Raw genomic sequence first — 14,977 nt, 5'->3', positions numbered from 1 at the left:
CCATTCCAATAACACAATGCAAACTGGCTCGAGCCCCCACCCAGTGACTTGAGACAAATATATACCACCCCCGCTGGGCGCCTCCAAGAGTCAATACTTCCCCTCTCGCAAGCACATAGTCTGAGTGTAGCAAAAAGCCTTTTAATAACAGAGAGAAACAATGTGGCATTATGTTGGGGAAACACCACCAACAGGATTCATAACACAACCCATGAGCAAAAAAACCCACCCCAAGCAAATTGGGGCATGCCCCTTTCCCTTTGGTTCTTGAGTCCAGCAACCCCAAATCACCCAAAGTCCCAAAAGTCCAATGACCCAAAAGTCTCTGTCCCTGGTCAGGGCAGCCCCAGAGTTCGAAAGTTTATCTGCGGAGCTTTACCTCCCAACCTGGGTGGAGACGGGACAGGGGTAAGAGGCACCTTACATGATCTGAAGCTAACCGCCCCACAGCTCCATAGGCCTTCACTTTGCTCTGCTCCACTCCGCCAGCCGCCCCACGAACTCCTTCGCTCAGCTCCGCTCCACAGCCCACAAGCAGCTCCCGCCATCCCACGAACTGATCCACCAGACGGTCCACAAACTGCTCCACGTCCCACAAGCAGCTCCCGCCGTCCTACGAACTGCTCCACCAGCCTGTCCACAAGGCACTCCAGCCGTCCCGCAAACTGCTCTACAATATATCTTCAGGCTCCCCCACTACTTAACACAACACTCAGTGATTTCAGCTCTTAGTCAGTTCAGCTCTTTGGTGAATTCAGCTTGTAGTAGGGGAGCCTCAGTGCTGGTGCACCATTAGCCCAAAGTGAGCTCAGCAGCCTGTAACCAGACTCCTAATGGAATCAAAATTAGCTCTGATACTCCACAGTGGAGAGAGGAGGAAGTGCAATTAGCATGTAAGGTCCTCACCAAGGGGCCCATACCATCAAATATTAATACTTATCCCCAACCTCTCTCTCAATTCACAGAGTTTTAAAACCCATGACCCTTGCCTAGCGAGTGCTACTTAGTTGATGGTGAGTCCCTCCATCATAACAAAAGGCCAAGTACAGTTCCAAGCACAGTTCCCGTAATCAGGGTAATAACAATTTATTCTTCCTGCCCCAATAACAGAGACACTGGGGATCCCACAGCAGCCAAAGTGACCATATGGGCAGCTATGGCCTCATTCTAGGTGGGGTGGGTGTGCCTATGCAAATGAGATCGGCCCCTGAAGTTCTTTTCCACAACTTGCCACACCTCACCACCAGATGTCAGGGTGGAGCTCATCCTGACACTGCTTACACAGGTTTGAATCATTTACAATTAGCAGGAAATTGTACAAGTTTAGAAACTTGATTGACGAGGACTACAGTAGATCTTATTGTGCTGTGTTAACTTAAGATGAACGTACATTATTTTGCTTGATGTTCCTTTGTTCTCCACTCCTACTTGTGATTGCTGATATGCATATTCCTTTTAAGAGACTCACTTAATATCTTATTATTGTCAATGTACATGTCGCACTAGCCCACTGATGCTTTTATCTCTAAAAATGTTCCAACCTAGAGCATTCATTTGAATGACCTTTCCCATTACTTAGACCTGGTCCACACTATGAGTTTAGGTCGGATTTAGCAGCGTTAGGTCAATTTAACCCTGCACCCGTCCACACGACCAAGCCTGTTTTGTCGACTTAAAGGGCTCTTAAAATTGATTTCTGTACTCCTCCCTGGCGAGGGGTTTAGCACTAAAATCCACCTCACAGGGTCGAATTTGGGGTAGTGTGGACGCAATGTGACGGTATTGGCCTCTGGGAGCTATCCCAGAGTGGTCCATTGTGACTGCTCTGGATGGCACTCTCAACTCAGATGCACTGGCTATGTAGACAGGAAAAGCCCCGGGAACTTTTGTTTTTCATTTCCTGTTTGGCCAGCATGGCAAGCTGATCAGCACAGGTGACCATGGAGTCCCAGAATCGCAAAAGAGCTCCAGCATGGACCGAACGGGAGGTACTGGATCTGATTGATATATGGGGAGAAGAATCCGTATAGGCAGAACTCCATTCCAAAAGACAAATTGCCAATATATTTGCCAAAATCTTCAAGGGCATGATGGACAGAGGCTACAACAGGGACACACAGCAGTGCCGCATGAAAGTTAAGGAGCTGAGGCAAGCCTACCAAAAAACAAAGGATGCAAACGGTTGCTGTGGGTCAGAGCCCCATACATGCCACTTCTATGATGAGCTACATGCAATTCTAGGAGGGGCCCCTACCACTACCCCACCACTGTCCGTGGACACCTGCAAGGGGGGAGTCTCACGCAATGGGGATGAGGATTTTGTGGATGAGGAAGATGATGATGAGGAGGAGGTTGAGGATAGTGCACAGCAGACAAGTGGAGAATTCCTTCCCTCTGACAGCCAGGAACTGTTTATCACCCTGGAGCCAATACCCTCCCAACCCTCCCAAGGCAGGCTCCCGGACCATGAAGCTGGAGAAGACACCTCTGGTGAGTGTACCTTTGTAAATATAATACAGGGTTTAAAAGCAAGCGTGTTTAATAATTAATTTGCCCTGGAGACTTGGGGGTGCATTTGCGGCCAGTATAGTCACTGGAAAAGTCTGTTAACGTGTCTGGGGATGGAGTGGAAATCCACCAGGGACATCTCCATGAAGCTCTCCAGGAGGTACTCTAAAAGCCTTTGCCATGCAGTGGGGGGAGGCCCATTCATACTGAGCTGTTCACGTTTGGTTGAGAGGGATCTTCCCTGATACTTGCCACGTGGTTGGGGTGGAGGGGGGAAGCACATGTGCTATGTAATTTGAATAGTTTGATTCAGTGTGAAATAGTCTTCCCTTTGTTCTCTAAAATGTATCTTTTTAAATACTACTTTCCCTTTTTTCCTCCCACAGATGCAAATGTTTCTACACTCCTGCTATCATCTCCATCCCAGAGGCTAGCGCAGATTAGAAGGTGAAAAAAACGCACTCGCGATGACATGTTCTCAGAGCTCATGCAGTCCTCCCGCACTGAAAGAGCTCAGCAGAATGCATGGAGGCAAACAATGGCAGAGTCCAGGAAAGCTTTAAATGAACACGATGAGAGGAGGGAGGAGCACGCTGAGAGGAGGCAGGATGCAATGCTGAGGCTAATGGGGGAGCAAACTGACATGCTCAGGCATCTGGTGGAGTTGCAGGAAAGGCAGCAAGAGCACAGACCTCCAATGCAGCCCCTGTATAACCGCCTGCCCTTCTCCTCAAGTTCCATATCCTCCTCACCCAGATGCCCAAGAACACGGTAGGGGGAGGAGGCTACAGGCACCCACCCATTCCACCCCAGATGATTGCCCAAGCAACAGAAGGCTGGCATTCAATAAGTTTTGAACTGTAGTGTGGCCTTATCCTGCCCTCCTCCCCTCATCCAGCACCCCATCCGATGCTTCCCTCCTCACCCACCCCTCCCAGGCTACCTTGCAAGTTTTCCCCCTATTTGTGTGATGAATTAATAAAGAATGCATATTTTGAAACAATAATGACTTTATTGCCTCTGAAAGCAGTGATCGAAGTGGGGAGATCAGTTGGCTTACAGGGAAGTAGAGTCAACCAAGGCGGTGGGTTTTCATCAAGGAGAAACAAACAGAACTGTCACACCGTAGCTTGGCCAGTCACGAAACTGGGTTTCAAAGCTTCTCTGATGCGCAGGGTGCCCAGCTGTGCTCTTCTAATTGCCCTGGTGTCTGGCTGCTCGTAATCAGCCACCAGGTGATTTGCCTCAACCTCCCACCCCACCATAAACGTCTCCTCCTTACTGTCACAGATATTGTGGAGCACACAGCAAGCAGCAACAACAATGGGAATATTGGTTGTGCTGAGATCTAACCGAGTCAGTAAACAGCACCAGCGAGCTTTTAAATGTCCAAATGCACATTCTACCACCATTCTGCACTTGCTCAGCCTATAGTTGAACTGCTCCTTACTACTGTCCAGAGTACCTGTGTATGGCTTCATGAGCCATGGCATTAAGGGGTAGGCTGGGTCCCCAAGGATAACTATAGGCATTTCAACATCTCCAACAGTAATTTTCTGGTCTGGGAAGTAAGTTCCTTCCTGCAGCTGTTCAAACAGACCAGAGTTCCTGAAGCTACGAGCATCACGCACCTTTCCCAGCCATCCCACTTTGATGTCGGTGAAACGTCCCTTATGATCCACCAGTGCTTGCAGCACCATTGAAAACTATCCTTTGTGGTTTACATACTGGCTGCCAAGGTGGTCCAGTCCCAAGATAGGGATATGCATTCCGTCTATCGCCCCACCACAGTTAGGGAATCCCATTGCAACAAAGCCATCCAGTGCGACCTGCACATTTCCCAGAGTGATCACCCTTGATAGCAGCAGCTCAGTGATTGTGTTGGCTACTTGGATCACCACAGTAGATTTACCCACTCCAAATTGATTCCTGACTGACCGATAGCTGTCTGGTGTTGCAAGCTTCCAGAGGGCTATTGCCACTCACTTCTCAACTGGGAGGGCTGCTCTCATCTTGGTATTCTTGCGCTTCAGGGCAGGGGAAAGCAAGTCACAAAGTTCCATGAAAGTGCCCTTACGCATGCGAAAGTTTCGCAGCCACTGGGAATCATCCCAGACCTGCAACACTATGCAGTCCCACCAGTCTGTGCTTGTTGCCCGGGCCCAGAATCAGCATTCCACTGCTTGAACCTGCCCCATTTGCACCATGATGTCCAAATTGCCAGGGCCCGTGCTTTGAGAGACATCTGTGTCCATGTCCTCATCTCTGTTGTGATCGCGCTGTCGTCGCCTCCTTGCCTGCTTTTGCAAGTTCTGTACATATTGCAGGATAATGCACGAGGTGTTTACAATGCTCACAACAGCAGCGGTGAGCTGAGCAGGCTCCATGTTTGCCATGGTATGTCATCTGCAGGAGAGCAGAGTTGCAGCGGAAGCGGTGGATGACGACGGATGCCACGAGAATAGATATTTATACAGAATGACAGGAGGACCTGCGAGGTGGATTCATGGCACCAGGAGAGCAGAGTTGCAGTGGATGACGACGACGGTTAGCAGTCCTACTGCACCGTCTGCTGACAGCAGTATGGCATCTGCTCAGAAAACAGGCGCAAAACGATTGTCTGCTGTTGCTTTCACAGAGGGAGGGGCAACTGACGACATGTACCCAAAACCACCCGAGACAATGTTTTTGCTCCATCAGACATTGGGAGCTTAACCAAGAATTCCAATGGGCAATGGAGACTGTGGGAACTGTGGGATAGCTACCCACAGTGCAACGCTCCGAAAGTCAATGCTAGCCTCAGTACTGTGGACGCACTCCGCTGACTTAATGTGCTTAGTGGGGACACACACAATCGACTGTATAAAGTCACTTCCTAAAAATCAACTTCTATGAATTCGACCTAATTTCATAGTGTAGACATACCCTTAGTGCTTGATGCAATCAAATATTATCCCACCAGTAGTATCCAAAGGGGATGATAGCTTTGATTAAGTCTGAGCAGTGGATGCTGGGATCTGTAGTCTCTACGGGCCACATTAAAATAAACATAGCCATTATGCTGCATTTTCTGGCAAGTCACTAATGCAGCCTTCAAATGGGCAAAGTCTAGCAACTACTCATTTAACCAACTAGTAAGACAAATATGGTGTGTAAAATGTGTATGTAAATTGTCTGAAGCAAAATTATTTACAAAATTTAGGAAAAATTGCAGTCTTTCAGAAAATTCAATTTACAAATGTTTGCAAAGTTCTTTTAACCCTGTATATTCAGTACATTGTGTGGGTATGACCCCATGCATGTGCTTTTTTACATTTTGTGTTACATGTTTGGTGGTGTAGGTTATAAATAAAGAGACATGGCATCCATGCACTGGACTCTATTGATTAATGTATTCAGACCAATGTCATGGAAAAGTGAAGCAGATCTGTCTTGCTCAATACATCTGTGGTCTCAGCTTCTTTGAGTACTATGAAAACTGCTTTGTAAAGAAGAACTTCTCAGAAGGACTGAGCATCGTACCTCTAGATTGCTCCACAAAGGTATATAGAGTAAATATGATCTTGATGACCAATGCATATTAAGCTATTTAGCCCTAATCCGTAGCCAGTTTAAGGTTACCTGATCATCAGTTGCTCACCACAAGACGCACGGCATAAACCCAACCATCAAGCAGTCAGCCCAGTGTCAGCATGCTTGGTCACAGCCTGGAAACTTCCATTATGCCTTACGCCATTGACCGTAGGAAACTGGCTGTGGGAATATATGTGAGTGAGTGTGTTCCCATGTTAGGTTAACCTCAGGGTAGGTATGTAGGCAGGCAATGTGATCTCATTGTACTTATTTTGGTTGCTAGTGCTTGCTGTTGACGAATGACAGTGCTGGGCAATGGAAATAAATATGATTCAGTTATATTAAAGCACAATAAAAAATAAACGAGGACAAAGCCATTAAAAATCCCCTGGGAGCGTGAAACTGAAATCTGTTCTTGTACCACAAAATAATTCTCCCCTCCCCCACATCATGTTCACAGACTGGTTTGTTATTGTAGGGTTGCTCACAGATGCTAGGCTGAATAACACATGTTAGAACATGGCATGGGCTTGCAAACAGGTGACCTGGTCCAAAACCTATTAAAGTCCATGGGCATTTCTTTCATTGATTTCAATGGGCTTTGGCTGAGGCCCAGTGATGGGCAGCATTGGAGCGAGGCAGGCTGCCATGGAGCCTGGGGAGTTGAGCAGTCTGTTTCCCCCCTTCCAGGTAGGAAGCTGGCAAGCTAAACAATTCCCTTTCATTTCCCCCCCAATGGCATTTTTCTGTCCTTTTACTTCTTGTGAAAAATGTGGAGATTTTGGGTTTTCATTCTGATTTGCAAAGGACTTCTCCCCCCTCCCAAATCTTGACACTGTTTGCAGAAGGGAAATCCTGTTCATTCACAGCTCAGCTTCTGAGCACCATAGGGCTCTTGACACTATCGCTGATGTTCCATGCCAGGGGTTAATTCCTAAAGCCCTTTTGGGTATTCCTGTTGAAAGCAGTGGAGCTTCAGTTTATTAAGGATGTCAGGATTTAGCCCTCAGTCTTCTGCATACCTGAAACCCAGTGGAGTGATCCAGATCCTCATCTCCTGTAAATAAGTGCAACTTCATTGACTTGAGCGGAGCTATGCTAATTTACAGCAGCTGAAGTTCTGGCCCTTGGAATCTCATCCATAGGTCTCTATTTGCTGGCATTTGGTTAGAAACCCAGAGGTGCATTTCTGACACACTGTGTGGGTGTTTTTAGCGGCAGCCAGATGGCTAAAACTCCACGCAATGCTTGGAAAACATATCTCTTGGGTATTGACCTAATGCCAGAAAATGCAGAGTTATGGCCAACACTCCATATGTAGAAGGGCAATGGATGTTGTTTAGACTTCTGCAATGGCACAGCCAGGAGGCAAAACCATGTGAGTTAAGGATGATATTTCAGATTTCAAATGGAATAGGATTTCTTTGAAGGAAGTCTTTTGAACCATGTAAAGCTGTGAAAACAACGAGGACTCTGGTGGCACCTTAAAGACTAACATTTATTTAGGCATAAGCTTTTGTGGGTAAAACCCCCCACTTCTTATTCACCTGATGTGGAGAAGTCTGAATTTCTCAAAGGCAGACATTCAAAGTTAAAGTGAAGTTTCCCTTGATAAGAAAATAAATACTAATTTTCAAAAAGTTCTTGATATATGAAACTTGCTTGTCCACGTCTTTTTTCAGCTGAGACATACTTGTTCCTATATTCAACCCAATCTGCCCTTCCTCTTTTATCTGTTTGCAAGACAATGAGATTCTTCCTAATCTGTTTTTTCCAAAGCAAATGCTCCAATGATATATTTTCCAAAACAAAATCTATGTTATTCCAACATAAAAGCTATGCCCAATATGAACAACCCTACAATAACAAGCCAGTATGTGTGTTGATAGAAAGAAAATCTTTGCTATGCAAACAGATTTACATTTTATTTTTCCAGCATGTTGTTTGGTTATTCTGTTCCAATAATATTTTCTATGAAATATGGGCAATTGGGCATCTACCTGGGAGCAGATGATCCCATAATATTATTACCAATATTTTTTACCCATAACTTTTAAAATATATTTTAAATCTTTCAATACTTAAGCTCAGTACAGTGTTACTGCTTAGCTGAAAATGGAATGTAGGTTGTTGATGTGATAATTTAAAATAACTATTTTGTACCAAATACTTCTATGTATTACTTATGTTACCGGGTAGCTCTTAGCATAAATGCAATACATTTGTACCACATACATACTTACACTGGTTTATATACAGATAAGTATATCTACTGTAAAGTATATCAGGTAGGTAGATAGATCTCCTTCCTAACTATGCACTTTGGAGCACTTATGTGTTTCTGTTAGGTGCTGTACAATAGGGTGTGTGACTGTGGCTCCTAGGTGCTACAATAATAATAAGTAATATCTACCATTTGATATATAACAGCCATATAGACTTCTAGCAACAATAGCTAAACATTGATGAATTTCTCTATAATTATTCTTTTTGCAGGGCCCTATTAAAAGCCCACTGAAGTTATCTGGAACCTCTCCATTTACTTGAATGGCCTTTGATTCAGCTATATGAATTATTTTCATGGAGAGCTGTGTGCATTGGAGCGTGTGTGTGTGTATGTATATTCCAATGTGAATGCTTAGCTTTTTGCAGACTCACTGAAAACGGAGGGATGTCGGGGCTAGGAAAAGATTCCAAGAAAAAATGATTTCCCAGGAAAATCCAGCCAGATAAAACATTTTGGCTTTCTGATATCCTAGGTTGCAACCTCTGCTACTGCACATATACATATAAGGGAACACATATACAGCCATGGTCCCATCTGTAAATGAACTTGATTTGAAGTGGTAACTTTGTCAGGCCTCTTGTATCATGGGGACTGCAAAGTTGGGATTCAAGATGGTTATCAGAAAAAAAGAACTATTTGAGATCCAGCAGTGAATTAAAATGCAATTAAATTTCCTTTTTTACTTTTCTAAAATATGTTTTTGAAATAAAAATGTTTCCAACTTAATCAGATAATTTTTAAAGCTGGAAGGAGCCCAAGGTGACTCATAAACTCCAGTTATTCTGGCAAGATTCTTTTCATAAAAATCTATTTTTTAAAAAGATTGAGTATTACTTGAGGTCAATAGGAGGATTGCTGGAGTAAGGACTGAAAGACTGGGATGTCAGTTGCGGGATTGGAATTGCACTTGCTTACACCAGGCCAAAATTTGTTTTAAGATCCTAGGCAGAAAAGAGCACAATCAAACATAACTTTTGACTCAGTCTGTTCACAGTTAAATGTTGTTCAATGAGCTGAGATGCCCTAAAGTGAGGATTTCTGTTATTTGCAGCAATGTCTTTTCCATCAGAGAAAATAAAAGAAACCGACCATTAGAAACTTTTAGAGGGAGCCTTTTTATGTCATGAATCGATGCACTTGATCATCCTTTAACTGCTGGGGCTGTGTAGACTCTGGCATTCAGCAACTGTGACAATGTCAGAATCCAATAGCCACTCTTAGCAGTGAATGTAACTTGTTCCTTGGTAAATTTCAGTCTGCATGTACCCAATCTCTTGTATCATTAATTCTGAGCACTCACAATCAGGTTCTATCTACAATTACCTAAGCCATTTTTACTGAGCTGATTTTTAATGAAATCAGCATTACATTTCATACTCTGTAATTCATGCCATAACTTTGGTGTCCTAGCCAGAACAGAATCAGCTGATGAAACTTTATATCTGCCTTTCATGCATGTATGACAGCCCCTAATTTAAAGAGCCCCAAACTTGGATTCTTTTAAAATATTAACCAAAGATCCCAAATCAAATCTGTTTGTTCTTCTATACCAAACATAAAGCGGGACTGAGCAAACATGATTAAAAATAAACTGTTTGGATTTCACCCAGGTCCAATTGTATTGTATTTACAGTTCAGGCGGGTAAACTCTCTAACAGATTCAATACCACCAGAAATAATAGCGAAATGTGTTTTTCATTCACAGAATGTAACAGGATCCTTTTCCTTCACACCAGTCCCTTTACTGTAGCTCATCTCCCTTTCTTAGGCTGGCGTCAAGGTTATTGGCTGAGTGGTGAAGGGCTGATGCCTTGATATTTGCCTTCTAAATCTCCAAACAAGAAGAAATCCTATTAAATGAATTGTCTGTACGCTGTATGGTTTACATATTTCCCTCCCATCTTCATTTACTCAAAACTAACTTTTATATGCCCCCAGTGCAATTAATTATTATGACAGCTGGCATTTGTGGAGAGAGTTTATTTTGATTGAATTTAGTGGCTGTTAGAGTTGATGGGGAATTTTCCTGTGAAACAACACTTAAGCAAAAAATGGGAGGGGCGGGAGGGAAATCACAAAAATGTCTGTGATCTCCTGCTTGTTGGGTCTTTTGCTCTTTATGCAACATGAAGAAATTGCACACAGAAACAGTGTAGTAAATATACAGTACATACACATGGTGGACCTAGTTACTTCCATACTGCAGCTCTGATGGGTTTTCTGGTTATTCATAAACCAGGGTGAATGCCACTAGCAGATACCACCCTCTTCCTATACATGCCATCCCCCATTTTCTGGTCATTATTCAACTGCTTGTTAAAGGTGCCGGATCAACAGCAACCGTGGTGGTGTTTTCTTGTGAACTGGTCTGAGGCAAACAAATAGTTCCACAAAATTTCCTGAGGATCCATCACAGCTGGGTAACAGCTTGGGGATCTCTACAGACCTGCCTTGATTTTTCACATGATAAGAGTGAATATCTGGGGAAATGTCAGAAATGCAAAATCTGCTGGAGTAGCATCCCCAGGCAGAATGATGGAAGCCCCATTACTTGAGACTTTAAAAACTGGACTGGAGAAAACTCTAAAAAAAATATGCTAGAGGAAACCATCCTGCATTGACTGGATGACTTGATGGGGCTTTTCCATCTTCTAATCTGAAGCACAGTATTTGTTATTAAAACAAGAGGTACGGGACTCTTCTTGCTTAAATAAATGCTGTCCCTCATTACACATCAGTCTGTGCTATTGAAGTAAGACTAATTAATTGACAATTTTCCTAGAGGTGGAAAGGGGAAAAAATGTCCCTCAAATCCTGGTCAGTTTCTGTAGTCTGCTAGACTTTAAGGTCAGAAGGGACCGTTGTGATCATCTAGTCTGATTGCTTGTATATTGCAGGCCACAGAACCTCACCCTACTCCTGTAATTGACCCACTAACCTCTGGCTGAGTTACTGAAGTCCTCAAATCATGATTTAAAGACTTCAAGTTACAGAGAATCCACCATTTATATTGTTTAAAACTGTAAGTGACCCATGCCCCATACTGCAGAGGAAGGTGAAAGCCACCCAGGGTCTCTGCCAATCTGACCTGGGGGGAAATTCCTTCCCGACCCCAAATATGGTGATCAGTTAGACCCTGAGCAGGTGGGAAAGACCCACCAGTCAGACATGTGGGATAGAATTCGCTGTAGTAATTCAGAGACTTTCCCATTTAGTGACTCCTTGGCACTGTCAAGTGACCATGAAGCCACCTTAAGCAGTGAGCTGAGGAGTCAATGGGAGTGGTGGGAATCTCTTGGTGGCACTACTCACCCAGTACAGATCCTGGCCAGGGAGTGTAATCCGGTGAAAGGGGGAAATCAGTTGGGCAGACTATAGCAGTCAGCAACAATGCCCATCTCAGAGTCTAACAACAGAAGTCCTAGTACTGAATGTGGCTGGTTCCTCCGTAAATTTCAGGCCATGCACAATCTCTGTTATCTTTAAACTCTGAGCGTCTCAAAGCATCTCTGTGCTCTGGCAATCCATGGCTACTAAACAGGGTCTGATCCCAGGGCTGAGCTGCTGCAAAGTTGAGATAAAACTACCTTCACGCCACTTAGCAATGGATCCTATGCCAAGTAGATCTTGGCTGACTCTGAGAATTGGGACCTTTGCATCCTCTTCCTGTTGGAAGGGGTACACTGTGTTCTTGCTACTACCCGAGAAGCGGAAAAGGGAAAAATAAACTTTCTCCTTTTAATGCCAAGACTTAATGATGAGTGAACCTCACATGTCTGGAAGTGTATTTGAGTTCTGGTAATAAACACACAACAGCTTGGATGCTGATTCAAACCATCTGAACCTTTTACGGTCTGTGAAAAGCCTGGGATTTGCTCTAACTCTTGTGAGATGAGACTGTGGGGACCTACTTCTAGCTGGGTTGGAATGAGATCAGAATTCCTTGATGCATTTTGATACTTCCTGCTGGGCTAATCTGGCTACAGATGCCCAGCAGCAGAGAATTCCTTTGGCAAAAGGGAACTCTGCTTAGTGCAGGATGACTCCTCTACACCTGGGTGTAGGGGACATGCTAGAATCAGGTGAGCACAAGGAGGGGCTGCATGATGCCAGTCCTCCATTGGCATAGGATCCATTAAGTGCAATTTACAGCTGTAAGTTGTAGTGTGGTTGAGGCTGGCCCTGAGAAGCAGGGACCTGCAATCGACCCTTAACACAGCTCACCCACACACCCTCATCTCTGAGCCAAGAGACAATCTTGATCAGTATCCCCAGGCTGCAGGGCTGACTGGCTAAGAGGACAAGTGACCTATTAAGGGTGCTGGGAAAGGACAACAACGCAAATCCTGACCCTGAATTTGGCTCCATGTGCATGCGGACTCCTGCCCTCATGCAGAGCTTCCCTCAAGTCAGTCCAAACCAATGAGCTGGCTGGGGCAGGGAAAAGGTTAGAAAATGATTAAGGGCAAGGTTAAGGGCAAGGAGACTGATTATGAAATATGAGTATGCCCCCTCTCTCCCTCCATCACACGAGGAATAAACATGCTGTGTTTTCAGCCCGGAGTTGAAGCTCTGCTCCGCGTTGGATATTTGAAAGCAGTGGAGGAGCACCGGTTGATCACGCACAGGAAGAAAGTAATTCTGTGCTGGTGGCACACGGTGTTGACAGGAGCCTGGTTTACGGATCACGATAGTGCTACAGAGATTTCTTTTTTATTTTCATGCCTGAACTGTCACTGCTTGTTAAATCGAATGCAGCTATCCCCAGACTGCTCTGGCTCAAATGGAGTTGTTATCACATGACGTACAGAAGAGGTGGACCTCACATAATTAGGGATTTAACAGGCTCAAAAACCCCAGGGAGTACAAAGTAGCTCTGAGACAGGCTCAGGTAGCTGAAATTCCACTGTGAAAAGGAGAATTATTGTGTGAGCAGGCCTAACTGGAGGCCCTGCCGCAATCCCCAGCCATGAACATACTGAAAAGACATAGATGTAGGGAGAAACACGCAATCCAGGTGCTAGCTTGGGTGCTCGCTGGATCTAATAAGTCTAATAATTCCATCCTGACGCTTTCCTGAATTACTGCTCTGAGATTAGATTCATGTTAGACTTTCCATCAAGGGGATACTTTATTTGTTTTGGCATTTATAAATAATGTGTGTCCATCACAGCCTCTGAGAGGTAGTGTGTTTCAATGGCTAGGACACTGGACTGGGCCTCAGCAGACTTGGGTTCTGTTCCTGGCTCTGCCACTATCTTATTATGTGACCTTAGGCAAGTCACAGCCCTTCTCTATGCCTCAGTTTCCCCTCCCACCTTTATGTGTTATATACTTAGAGTCCTTGTCCTGAGTAGCTTATTCTCTATCTTGCCATAAGTTTGTACAGTGCCTAGCACAAAGAGCCACTGGCTGTTAGGAGAATAGGAATTGCCCAATCTGGGGGTCCATCTGGTTCAGTATCCTGTCCAGGGCTGTGGCCAGGACCAGCTGCTTCAGACTCAGGAGTCAGAAACCCCTGAGTGGATAATTATGGACTAATCTGCCCACTGAAGCAGATTCTTCCTTTCCCCTGTTAGCTGGAGGTGAAGTTGTTTTGCTCTTGTTTTATGCACCTCTACCCTTTGTGGAATCTTCTTTAACATATTCCTTGCATAGGCGCAGACTCCGTGGGCGCTCCGGGGCTGGAGCACCCATGGGAAAAAAATAGCGGGTGCTCAGCACCCACTAGCAGCCCCACCGATCAGCTCCTCTGCAACCCCCAGCGCCTCCCGCCTACCTGCCGGTGATCAGCTGTTCAGCAGCATGTAGGAGGTGGGGGAGAGGGGGAGGCAAGGGAGGAGTGGGGGAAGGAAGAGGTGGAGCAAAACAGAGCAGGAAGAGGCGGGGGGGGGGGGTTGGGCAAAGGGGTGGAGTGTGGGTGGAGCACCCCCAGGGAAATGAGAAAGTTGGCACCTCTGATTCCTTGTGTGTGCTCCCCATCTGGTTCCCTTTATGAATTTTCCCAGTTGTTATTGTCTAATTCCAGCCCATCAGCTGATTGCACTTTGGAGTTATAGAAGTGTTCTTAGATTTTGTACTAGGGAGGCCTGAGCCCATTACCTCTGTGATCAGCGCATTATCTTTCATTGGCTTGAAGATAACACCCGTCATTTGGTCACTTAATGACTTTGAAACACAGTTTTCTCTTCCAGCTGTTCCCTCCATTAATCACAGCTGCTTACATATGTATATCCTGGAGGAGCCCAAAGCATGTTTGTGGGGGCCAGATCTTCATCTCAGCTATGTGGATGTAAATCTTGAGTGTCTTCATTGCCTCCATTATCATGGGGGTACTCGGCAACAGACTCTGGTCCTGTGTGTCTATATATCAATTTATCTCACTTATATGCTCCTCATCACCATAGAATCTGGGCTCCTAGTGTATGTAGAGCTAGCGTGTGGCTTTGCCACAAGCCCTGTGTGAGGGGCACCATGTTGTTACGCTGCCCCAGGAGCAGACTCAGTCACAGTCTGGTTCCAGGTAAAAATAATCTGTCAGATCTATACCTGGTTGGCTCAGATATGCTGGTTGGTACCTTGGGGAGGAAGAAACCTGGATCCACCCAC

Source organism: Lepidochelys kempii, chromosome 7, assembly GCF_965140265.1.
Source record: "Lepidochelys kempii isolate rLepKem1 chromosome 7, rLepKem1.hap2, whole genome shotgun sequence".
NCBI lineage: Eukaryota > Metazoa > Chordata > Testudines > Cheloniidae > Lepidochelys > Lepidochelys kempii.
Note: the sequence above shows the minus strand (reverse complement) of the source record.